At 37.6% G+C, this 10,257-nt stretch overlaps 1 protein-coding gene across 1 annotated transcript in view; it reads right to left on the reverse strand.

Annotated features, from left to right (window-relative positions):
- CEP128 (centrosomal protein 128) overlaps positions 1–10,257 on the reverse strand; it is a 365,357-nt gene that overhangs the window by 353,385 nt on the left and 1,715 nt on the right. The window contains exon 2 of the mRNA XM_019646219.1: positions 9,372–9,527. The gene's annotated coding sequence lies outside the window, so the exon portion shown is untranslated. The remainder of the gene's footprint in view (positions 1–9,371; positions 9,528–10,257) is intronic.

Below are 10,257 nucleotides of genomic sequence, written 5' to 3' on the forward strand. Positions count from 1 at the left end.
AAAAAAAAAAACACAAAAAAACTGACTCTCTTAAAGAAATATTCTTAGTACTGGAATGAACTTAAAAGTTGAAGGACTATGTGAAATATTATATTAATGTGTACTCACATAGCTTGTGCAATCAAATTCTGCTTTGGAAAACAAATTTAAAATGGTTAATGAATAATATTAAATCACAATCACAATGTGAAGCCCTAAGTAGAATTATTAAGACTAGTAAAAAAAAAAAAATTTAACGTATGCTCAAGGAAAATCTTCATTATTTTTAAATATTTAAAAGAAAAAAGTTCAGTTGCATCAGAAATCCATTCTCATTATCATAAGAAGTTTCAGCATGACATTTGTTGATAAAAGAAGAGAGTTGCTAAATTTGAAGAAAGCTGGAAGAACTCTTAACAAACAATTTAAAGAAGTTGACTCACCTAAATTCTGGCCAAAGGTGAGAAAAGCATTTCCTCTAATTGGAGAAAAAGTAGAAAATACTCTCTGCAGCTTACTACCACCTACTGGGACAATGAAACTTCTCATTGATGAGAAAGCAGTAATATTTATGTTGTCTGTTTTTCAGATGCTGAGCTGCTTCCAAAACTAGAAAGGATTAGCATGGGTGACCTTGGGTGAAAGTCTGCAGTCTTAGAGAAAGCCCTGGGTCTGAAACCAGATGGTATATTTCTTACCATAGTTTATTTGGCTGTTCCCAATGCATCAGTATTTAAAGGCATAAATATTGTCGCTTCTGCCTTAATGAACCTTATAAAGAAGATATACCGCCACCAGAGCAAGTAATGAACCCTCATCAATTCGCTCCCACTGAGGGGACTATCCATCAAAGAGAAACGCCTGTGCAAACCTGAACACTGCGACCAGAGAGGAAGACTGCATGCAACGAACCCCGTGAGGAGAGGACTGGCAGTGCGAGTCTTTACAAACTCAAGTCCACCTCTTTTGTTGACCGAAAAAGCCATCAGACTGTCTTCATTATAATGATGCACATTTGTATGTATGAGAGCTGTAATGTATTGATTCTCAAGTCTCTTTTCCCCAGAGCCAGTTTAAAACAATTAGGATTTGCAAGCTGTTCCATAAAAGATAAGCACCCAGCATCGGGGGTGATATTTCACAAAGGCTGACTCGTGCATGTTAAGTAGGGGACTGCGTCTGTGGCCTCCAAGTGCCTGAGCCGTCCCTGCCCAAGGCAACCCATCCTCAAAGAACATGTTCAAGGTAATGATGTTGATATGCTAGGGGACCGGGGGAGGTGGGAAGTGTGTTTTAACCTTACTAGCCCAGTTGAAATTTTAGAATGCCATTTCTCACTGTTTCGGTAGCTGCAGGACTTGAGATTTGTGCCTCACCCTTCAAAAGAAAAAGTTGCGAAGCCAGGGGAGGTTACCACGTACAAATAGTGACCAGCTGTGCCTGGCTCTCTGTATCAGTGCTCCACTGTAACTTAATCTCCTCACACCCTTTCGGTAAATTCATGTAAGATCAAAATCAACTGCCCAGTCAAACAGGCAGTTCTCTGTTAAGTCAGTAGATAATGTAAGACATGGACACAGAATCAAAGAGAAACTTAAACAGACTCGTGCATTCATCATTTACTGAATTACAGCGACATTAGAAATGACAGATGAAAGTAAATAAACAAGCCACAGTCCTTGATAGGAGAGAAAGGTTTGTAAAACTGCTACCTACGGTGAGCTACACAGTACAACAAAATGCCAGGGGAGTCAGGTCAGGATCCTTCCACTCATCTGGAAGGATGCGTAGAAGTTTGACAGAAGGATAAGACAAAGAAACGGGATCCAGTTAATAACCATCTGTCTCCGAGGAACTAGAGAAGGTACAAATAAGCACAGCACTCACATCATTCTACCAGGGAACGGATTTAAAAATAGTCTCCAGATAATGCTAAGCTAAAAGTCACCTGCAGCAGGGGCAGGTGGGAAAAATCATCCCAGTTGGAGAACTACTTATTTAGAGAATTAACATTTTTAAATATATATATATATATATATATATATATATATATATATATATACTAGATTTGATATTTTATTCTATGTTCCACTTATTCTGTTGCTGCCTTCCATTCCCCCTACTGTGCCCCCCTCCCCCTCCCCCACTCCCTCTCTCACTCACACACACACACCACACACGTGCACGCGTGCGCGTGCAATGCCATTCTGGGAAAGGCCATGTGGTATAAAAAATGACTGCTTACTCAGGTATGGAGAAAAAAATTAGTCACTGCTCAGATAACTACATATGTGCCAGTTCTTAAAAAATCAGTCCAGTTTTAAAAGAAAATAAAGTTACTTAATAAGCCCCTCTCTGTCTCACAAGCAAAATGACACTGATATTTTAGACTCATACAGCCGCAGACACTTCTAAAATAATGAGGTAGTTGACAAAGTTAAATAAAAAGTAAAACACGTCAAGATAAAAAAACAAAACTCAACAACAAAAAAACTTAGAGAAGTAGATGCTAAAAAACCGGAGATAGACTTATTACTTTAAAACCCTAGAATTGTATAGCATTTCCTGACAGAAAAAATAAATAAATATATTGGGTTGTCAGAAAAGTCATAACATATTTTGTCTATGTTTTTCAAAGGTCATTTATTTATATAAAGAACAAACATCAATCAATGGTATATTTATTGCCCGTTTGGTTCGATAACCCTTTGCTATCTTTCAGTGAGCTTCATAATTCCTCGTTCATAGAAGGACCTGTCTTTACTGGCAAAAAACTGAACAAGGTGCTGATTTACAGCCTCATCTGAATTGAACGTTATACCATGCAAGGAGTTTTGAAGAGAGCGAAACAAGTGGAAGTCTGACAGCGTAAGGTCAAGCGAGTATGGTGGGAGTGGCAACACATCCCGTCCAAGCTCCAATCATTTTTGACGGGTGATCAGACTTGTGTGTGGTCTCACGTTGTCACAATGGAACACAACTCCTTTACAATTAACAAGCTCTGGACGTTTCTGGATGATGGATTCATTCAAACTGTCCAATTGCCGTCAGTACACATTTGAATTGATTGCTTGGTTCCTTGGTAGGAGCTCGAAAAACACAACACCTTGAAAATCCCACCACACTGAGCGCATAACCTTCCTCTGATGAATGTCTGCTTTTGATGTCGTTTGAGGCAATCATTACATCGGGACCAAGACCGTTTGTGCACCACATTGTTGTAAACAATCCACTTCTCATCACCAGTTATCAGTCGCTTCAATAAAGGATCGTTTTACTGACATTTAAGGAGCATATTGCAGATGTTTATACACGCTGTCAAACGAACTTCTATGAGTTCATGCAGAACCCAAATATCGAGCTTGCTTACATATCCCAGCTTCTTCAGGTGGTAATGAATGCTTGAATGATGGATGTTCAATGTTTCTGCAATCTCTTGTGTCGTGTAATGTGGGTTTGACTCGATCAATGCCTTTATTTTGTCGTCATCTACCTCGGTGGGCCTCCCTGACAGGGGAGCGCGGTTGAGATCAAAATCACCAGCATGGAATTTCGTGAACCATCGTTGGCACTGACGTTCTTGTAGAACATTGTCACTGTAAACTTTATGCAACTTTTCACAAGCTTGAAGTGCGCTCTTCCCTTTATGAAAGTAAAACAGTAAAATATAGCAAAAATGCAGAGTTTTTCTTCAACTTGTTGTAAAATCTCTAAAACTCAACCAAATCGCTCAAATTTTTTTTTAGAATGAAGCTAGAACTGTCAGCTGTCAAATGACATAGCAATGACATAGATGCAAATGACTCTAGTACTTCCAAAAATGAACTAGTGCCACCTGTTGCAAACATGCATCATGACTTTTCCAACAATCCAATATACTACAATATTTCCCAAACAGCAGACAAGAATGAAGTTCCCTGGAAGTACAGACAACCGCTACTGATTGTCCAAACTGCCCCAGGCTGGGCAAGAGATTAGCCTGGACAAAGATGGAGCTAAAATCCCCAAGTTTCTGTCACCATTTTGTTTAAATCTGAGGATAAAATTGGAGAACTGTAGGCCTAATCCAGCCAACAAATGCATATTATAAAATAACTATGTGTTATTTTAAAACATTAATTTAAAAACAAAGAGACTTCACATAAAAATTCTAAACTACACAACACATATATATAGTTTACTAATATATAACTTGATTTGGTTCAGAAGATAATTTCCTGAACTTTCCTCTCGAGCCTACTCTCCTTGAGCAACAGGTTGTTTTCAGATGGTAGTGGGGAGCAGGGGGTGGGGGGGGTGACAAACTCAAATTAAGATGCACATAAGTATAAGCAATTGCTATACAAGCGATAGGCAAGCAAATCTTGAAAAAAAATTCTAAGCAATCATAAACAGCAGTTGAGGCTATTTGTTCCCCATAACATTAAGATTTTCATCAGAAACAAGCTGTTTCTTAAATACAAGGTGTGATCAAACAATACAATCAATGTTTAAATTAAAAAAAATTATTACAGTAAAAGAAATATTGCCATTAATTCCCCTCAAAATACTCTGCCTTGCTTTGAACACACTTATCCCATCGTTCTTGCCACTTTCTGAAGCAGTTCTGGAAGTCCTCTTTTATGAGTGTCTTTAGTTGTGCTGTCGTGGCTGCCTGGATGTCCTGAATCAATTCAAAACATTTACCTTTCATGGTCATTTTGACTTTGGGAAAGAGCCAGAAATCGCACGACGCCAGGACCTGTGAATAAGGCAGACAAGGACACACCGTAATGTTTTTATTTCACAGAAACTGCCGTTCCAGAAGTGATGTGTGACACGGAGCCTTTCCGTAGTGATCACAAAATACAGTGACTGCAGCTACTAAGTGCCATCCAACAGAAAGGCAGGGATCTTCAATATGGGAAGCAGCGCATCAAACCTTAGTAAGTGTGTGACAAGTTTCAACTTGTTCAGTGCAGTCAGTCGGATGTGAGCTACAGTTGAGAGAAAGTGTGTTTTAAAGCGTGTCATAAATCATTCTCCATCATGACAATGCTCTGTGTCACACATTACTTCTAGTACAGCAATTTCTGTCAAATAAAAACAGTAGGGTGTGTCCTCATCCACTTTATTCACTGGATCTGGCACCATGTGACTTCTGGCTCTTCCCCAAAGTCAAAATGATTCAGGACATACAGGCAGCCACAACAGCACAACTAAAGACACTCACGAAAGAGGACTTCCAGAACTGCTTCAGAAAGTGGCAAGAAAGATAGGATAGGCGTGTTTGAAGTAAGGGGGAGTATTTTGAGGGGGATTAATGGCAATGTGTCTTTACTACAACAATTTTTTTGTTTAAACATTCACCATATTGTTTGATCACATCTCCTATATATTTTCTATTTCTCTTTTCCTCCACTCTCAATTTCCATATTTCTTTCTTTTGCTACTCTCCTTTTACTTTATATCTTTAGATTTTTCCTTGAACTCTTCTATAATAAAGAACTGGAATACATTTTCATTGTACTTATTGATATGCTTATTCAAGAGTTTTGTTATTCTTAATTTTAAAAGTAGATAAATAGAATAACTGGTATATTCTTTCTAAAATATAATAAACACTTCTCATTTTAAAAAAAAGGTAATTAGAGTTCTTCACTTTGCACCATAATGTTTCCTGGAATGTTTTTAAATGTATACATAAAATTTTTAAAACATATAGGATTAGAAAAAAATCCAATTACAATGAAATACAATTCAATATCATTTAAAACTAATATTTTAAAAACTAAATTATTAGGAATACATGGATGTGGATTCCAGTCAAGAACCTCAATTTAAAAAACCTTCAAAAAACAAAAGTTGAAATACGTATCTAACAACACAGACTATTATATGACAATAACCCTACAAGGTAAGTACTGCTGTCATCATGATTTATACCTCAGAAGCTTGAAGAAGCTAAGAAGGTACCCAAGGTTACACAGCTACCAAGTGGCAGAGCTGAGTCGTGAACCTTTCTTCAACGTCCAGGTTTCTAAACATTTAACCCTTCTCCTCACCACGGGCGCCATTCAGAATTCAGGACTTTCCTCAATGCATTCCAACCAAAATGGTTTCTCTAACTCTGAATCTTTTCCTATCCATTCCAACCTTCACTGACACCCCACTGCCCACATCACTGAATCTAGGTTCTTGAATCAGGAATTCAAGACCCTCAGCCAGTCACATATCTCTTAACCAAAGAACCAGAGAAAACATAAGGCCTGCATTCCGCTGCTACACCAGCTATTCTTCTGCCACTTCCATTCCCCATTAATGTCATCCGTTCTTACTAAAATGCCTTGTGCTGTCTACTACTGCCACCTATTTAAATTCTATTCATCTTGTCAGGCATAGTTCAAATAATATAATCTCAGTGAAGCCTTCCATCTCCAGCCAGAAGTGATCTTTGCTCCCTCTGCATTCCTATCACTCCACAGTTATAGCAAGACGTTTATTAAACATGTCCATGAAATACAATTATTTGCATCACAGAATTTTTTTCTCGATTCCTCATGCTCATCTCGCCACCAAACCTATGCTGTATTCACCACCTAGAACATTCTTTTCACTTATTTTCCCTCGGCTAACTCCTACTTTTCATTCAAGACTCAGTTGAGAGGAAACTTCCCCTAGAAAGCCTTCCTTCACTGCCCCACCCCCGCCCTGGACCAAGGGTCTGCCATGGCTGTGGCCTCAGCACAGCCCAGAGGCCGCTTTTCTCACTAGATTCTCATCTCACCAGACTCGGTTTATTGTATTCCTGGTTGCATTTCCATACCTAGCATCGTGCCTGGCATGTAGGTGGGACATTTTTAAATGAAGTTACAATTAAATTTTCCTTATTATCCTGTCTGACTAATCCTGAGACAAGTTTCAAAGTACAGGACTTTGCGTTTAGTTAATTAAATACCTGTTGGATGAAATGATTCTTGTGGGAAATGGCCTCGTTAATTATCGTACGTCTTCAAACAATATGGATTGAAGTACAAAATAGAATATGAATATTTGATAATGTGTATATTATAGAGTAAAAAAGGACAAATACTTTAAATGCATTTGAATACATGTGTTAAAACTTACAACTGAATCAAATGATTTGAAGTATTACAAATCATTTTAATTTATCATTGTCATTTACAGCTACCTGCATTCCTCAATTATTATTTATCTGTACTATAAAGCTCTAAACTCCAACTTACCTAGGCTCTTTATCATCGAGGTCCATTCTCAGTACTGTTTCAATGTACCAATTGTTGTTCATAAGCAAACTCATTTTCACCATTTTAAAGGCTTCACTCTCCCACCTTTTTCTACAATCTATAAAATTGCCTATCTCTTCTTCCTTTAAAATATTAATCATAGTTCATTTCTTCCTTGATGTCTTTCTTCATTCAGAAAAGCCTAGCTCAGGATTAGCTTTAATTCACTTATTCATTCATCCATGAGCTTATTTATTCATGAGCACTCATTCATTCATTCCTGAGCTCCTCTTTCATGGCAAACTTTGTACACAGATTAGATTCTAAATGTTCATCAGCTAAATAGATTCATGTAACCTTAAATATTCCCATCTCCCAAACACTCCAAGCACCAGCACTGTACAGGTCTATGTTAGGGGTTATATGAATTTCAGGGAGGAGTGTATCTTGATAAGGGCCTGATAAGCCTCTTCGGAGCATTCATAATTATTGATAAGAAGACGCTGGAAACAAGGTTAGAAAAAAAAAAAGGACAAACTCAGAAAAATATTTGCATTTTATGGGAATCAAAGGATTCATCATCTCTCTAAAACAAATTTTTAAAAAGAACAGTCCAGTAGTAAAAGGTGCAAAGGCTATATAAACAGGCAATCCACAGAATACAAGTGGCCCTAACAAACACAGTGTACTTGATTTCACTAGTTAAAGAATTACACATTTAAATAATAAAATGATATTCTTATGTTTTATACAGATGAAAAATAAGAGCTCTCACAATCAGAGTTGACAAGGGCACACCTTGCTGTAAGAATATTAACTAGAATAGCTTTTCAGGAAAGTAATCTGGCAAGACAAGTAAAAATAAGTAATATGCATGTTTTGACCCAGGTATTCTACTTCTATCAATATTATCCTAGGAAAACAAAGAGATGTATGTATAAGATGTACGAATACATCTTATATGTAGATGTATGTGTAGAGTTTCACTGCAGAATTATCATAGTAAAAACAATATGAAAAAACTACAAATCTGCTAATAAGGGATACATCGAATGTATCTAGTCATTTGGGATACTGGGTAGCAGCTAAAAGAGACATGGTAGAATTTTATGTGCTGCCATGCAATAATACATTATTACAACAAACAAAAACATACTACAGAATAACCTGAATATATTGAAACATTTCATATTAGAATCAACCCAGTTACATTAGTACATGGATAACAGTGAATCTGCTCTAGATTATTTTTCCCAAATGTGTCAAGACTGCAGTTGAGAATTTGTGCCTCAAATAATCCTATCAAGCTCCTCCAGCAGTAAAACTGTTTAATTCTCAGAGCTTTGTACAGCATAGACCTTGGACACTGTTTTATCACAAGGCCCCAATGGGTCTCCTCTCTGTTTAAGTGCCCTTTATCAAAATGCAGCATGAAAATGCTAACAAGTGTCCAGAATTTTAAATCTACATTGCAAAATTAAAGGTGTTAACAGTATACCTTTGATTATCAATGACAATTCATGTTGAATATGTTCATTTTACAGAAATCACAAATTATAACTATCTCTTACCTCAATAATAATGCGAGGACCATTATATCTTGAAAATACTACGAAAGATAATAAATCCTTCGAACATTTAAAGAGATAAATAACACTAAACTTCGCTTATATGGTACTGTTAATCAAAAATGCTGACTGTCAATCAAATCCCATTAGAGGGAATCACAGACAGCAACAGGGCCTCTTTGCTGTGGGCAGGGCTGAGATGTGTAGTCAGAACACCTGGGGATAAAAACCTGTTCTTTGGGCTCCAAAATCCCAAGCAAATCAAATAACTTATCTGAGCCTCATTTGTAAAATGAAAAAAATAATAATATAAGTATTATATTTATAACACATAAAAGGCGCCTATTACAGTGCCTGGGACAAAATTCATTCTCAATTACTTGTCTAATAGAGTTACATCATTGTTACTTTTGTTAAGGTATCTAGTTTGTTCCCCTGAATTTTTGTAACACTGCATGCATAACCGTTTCATTTTTATGCTACATGTTAGAAAGGGGTGTCTTGCCCCAAAAAAAGCCTTATTTGTTGACATATTGTTTTCCACTATAAATATGCACAAATTTGTTATCCCAGAAACTCAGGAAGAAAGCATACTTACAAAGCACACCCCCAAAACTCCGTGTTGCTCTCCACTGAGCTCAGTGCTCTTCTTAGGCACATATGTCTGCCTCCTATCATTTCTTCATGAGGTTCAGGGCAAAAGGACTAGCCAAGGAGATGATCTTTGGTTGCCCCTACACTTTCCCCAAACCACCTACAGATAAATGAAACAAGGGTAAAGCACACCTACAACCTCAATGTTTTTTAAATAATAAAAGATGAAAATAAGCTCCCCCTCACTATGTACAGTTTACAGCATATCAGAGAACAGAGAAAATGATTCTTGGGTCATGCAAAAGCCCCACTGAACTCAAAGGAATTCTTCACCTCCAAGTGCCCAGCCAATATACTCCTCATTGGTGACTACTGCCCATGCCTGGTCATCCCTTGGGCTCTCTAGACCACACAGTGTGAATTGTAGCCCCAGTCTAGCCAACAGTACCCTTCCTCAGCATGTCTATCAGTGGGTAAAGTAGCTAAAGCAGGTAATGAAATTAACATGTTACTTCTGAATTTAATGACCCAATTGAATTTCTAAGCCAGTTAATTAACTATATACTAGCACTCCTAAAGAAAGTGTTTTATAAGCTGCCCAGTTCTTCCTACATTCAGTATTGCAATGAATAAATAAATGTAAAATGACTTTGCTCGTAATAAAGAGCTGTGGACAGAAATATTTTCAATTCTTTGTGACTGTTTTCAAAGCAGTCTGTGAGAATCCACAGAAAGTTATCCAGAGAAGTGGTAGTCATCCACATATAAAGTAGGCCTGGGGGCCGGCGGAGCGGTGCGTTGATTAAGAGCTGGCTTGGGACGCCGGAGGACCCCGGTTCGGATCCCACATATGCGGGCCAGTGACACTGCCCTCTACAGCTGAGATGCTG

The sequence above is a fragment of the Hipposideros armiger genome, unplaced genomic scaffold (genome assembly GCF_001890085.2).
Source record: "Hipposideros armiger isolate ML-2016 unplaced genomic scaffold, ASM189008v1 scaffold_99, whole genome shotgun sequence".
Classification (NCBI taxonomy): domain Eukaryota; kingdom Metazoa; phylum Chordata; class Mammalia; order Chiroptera; family Hipposideridae; genus Hipposideros; species Hipposideros armiger.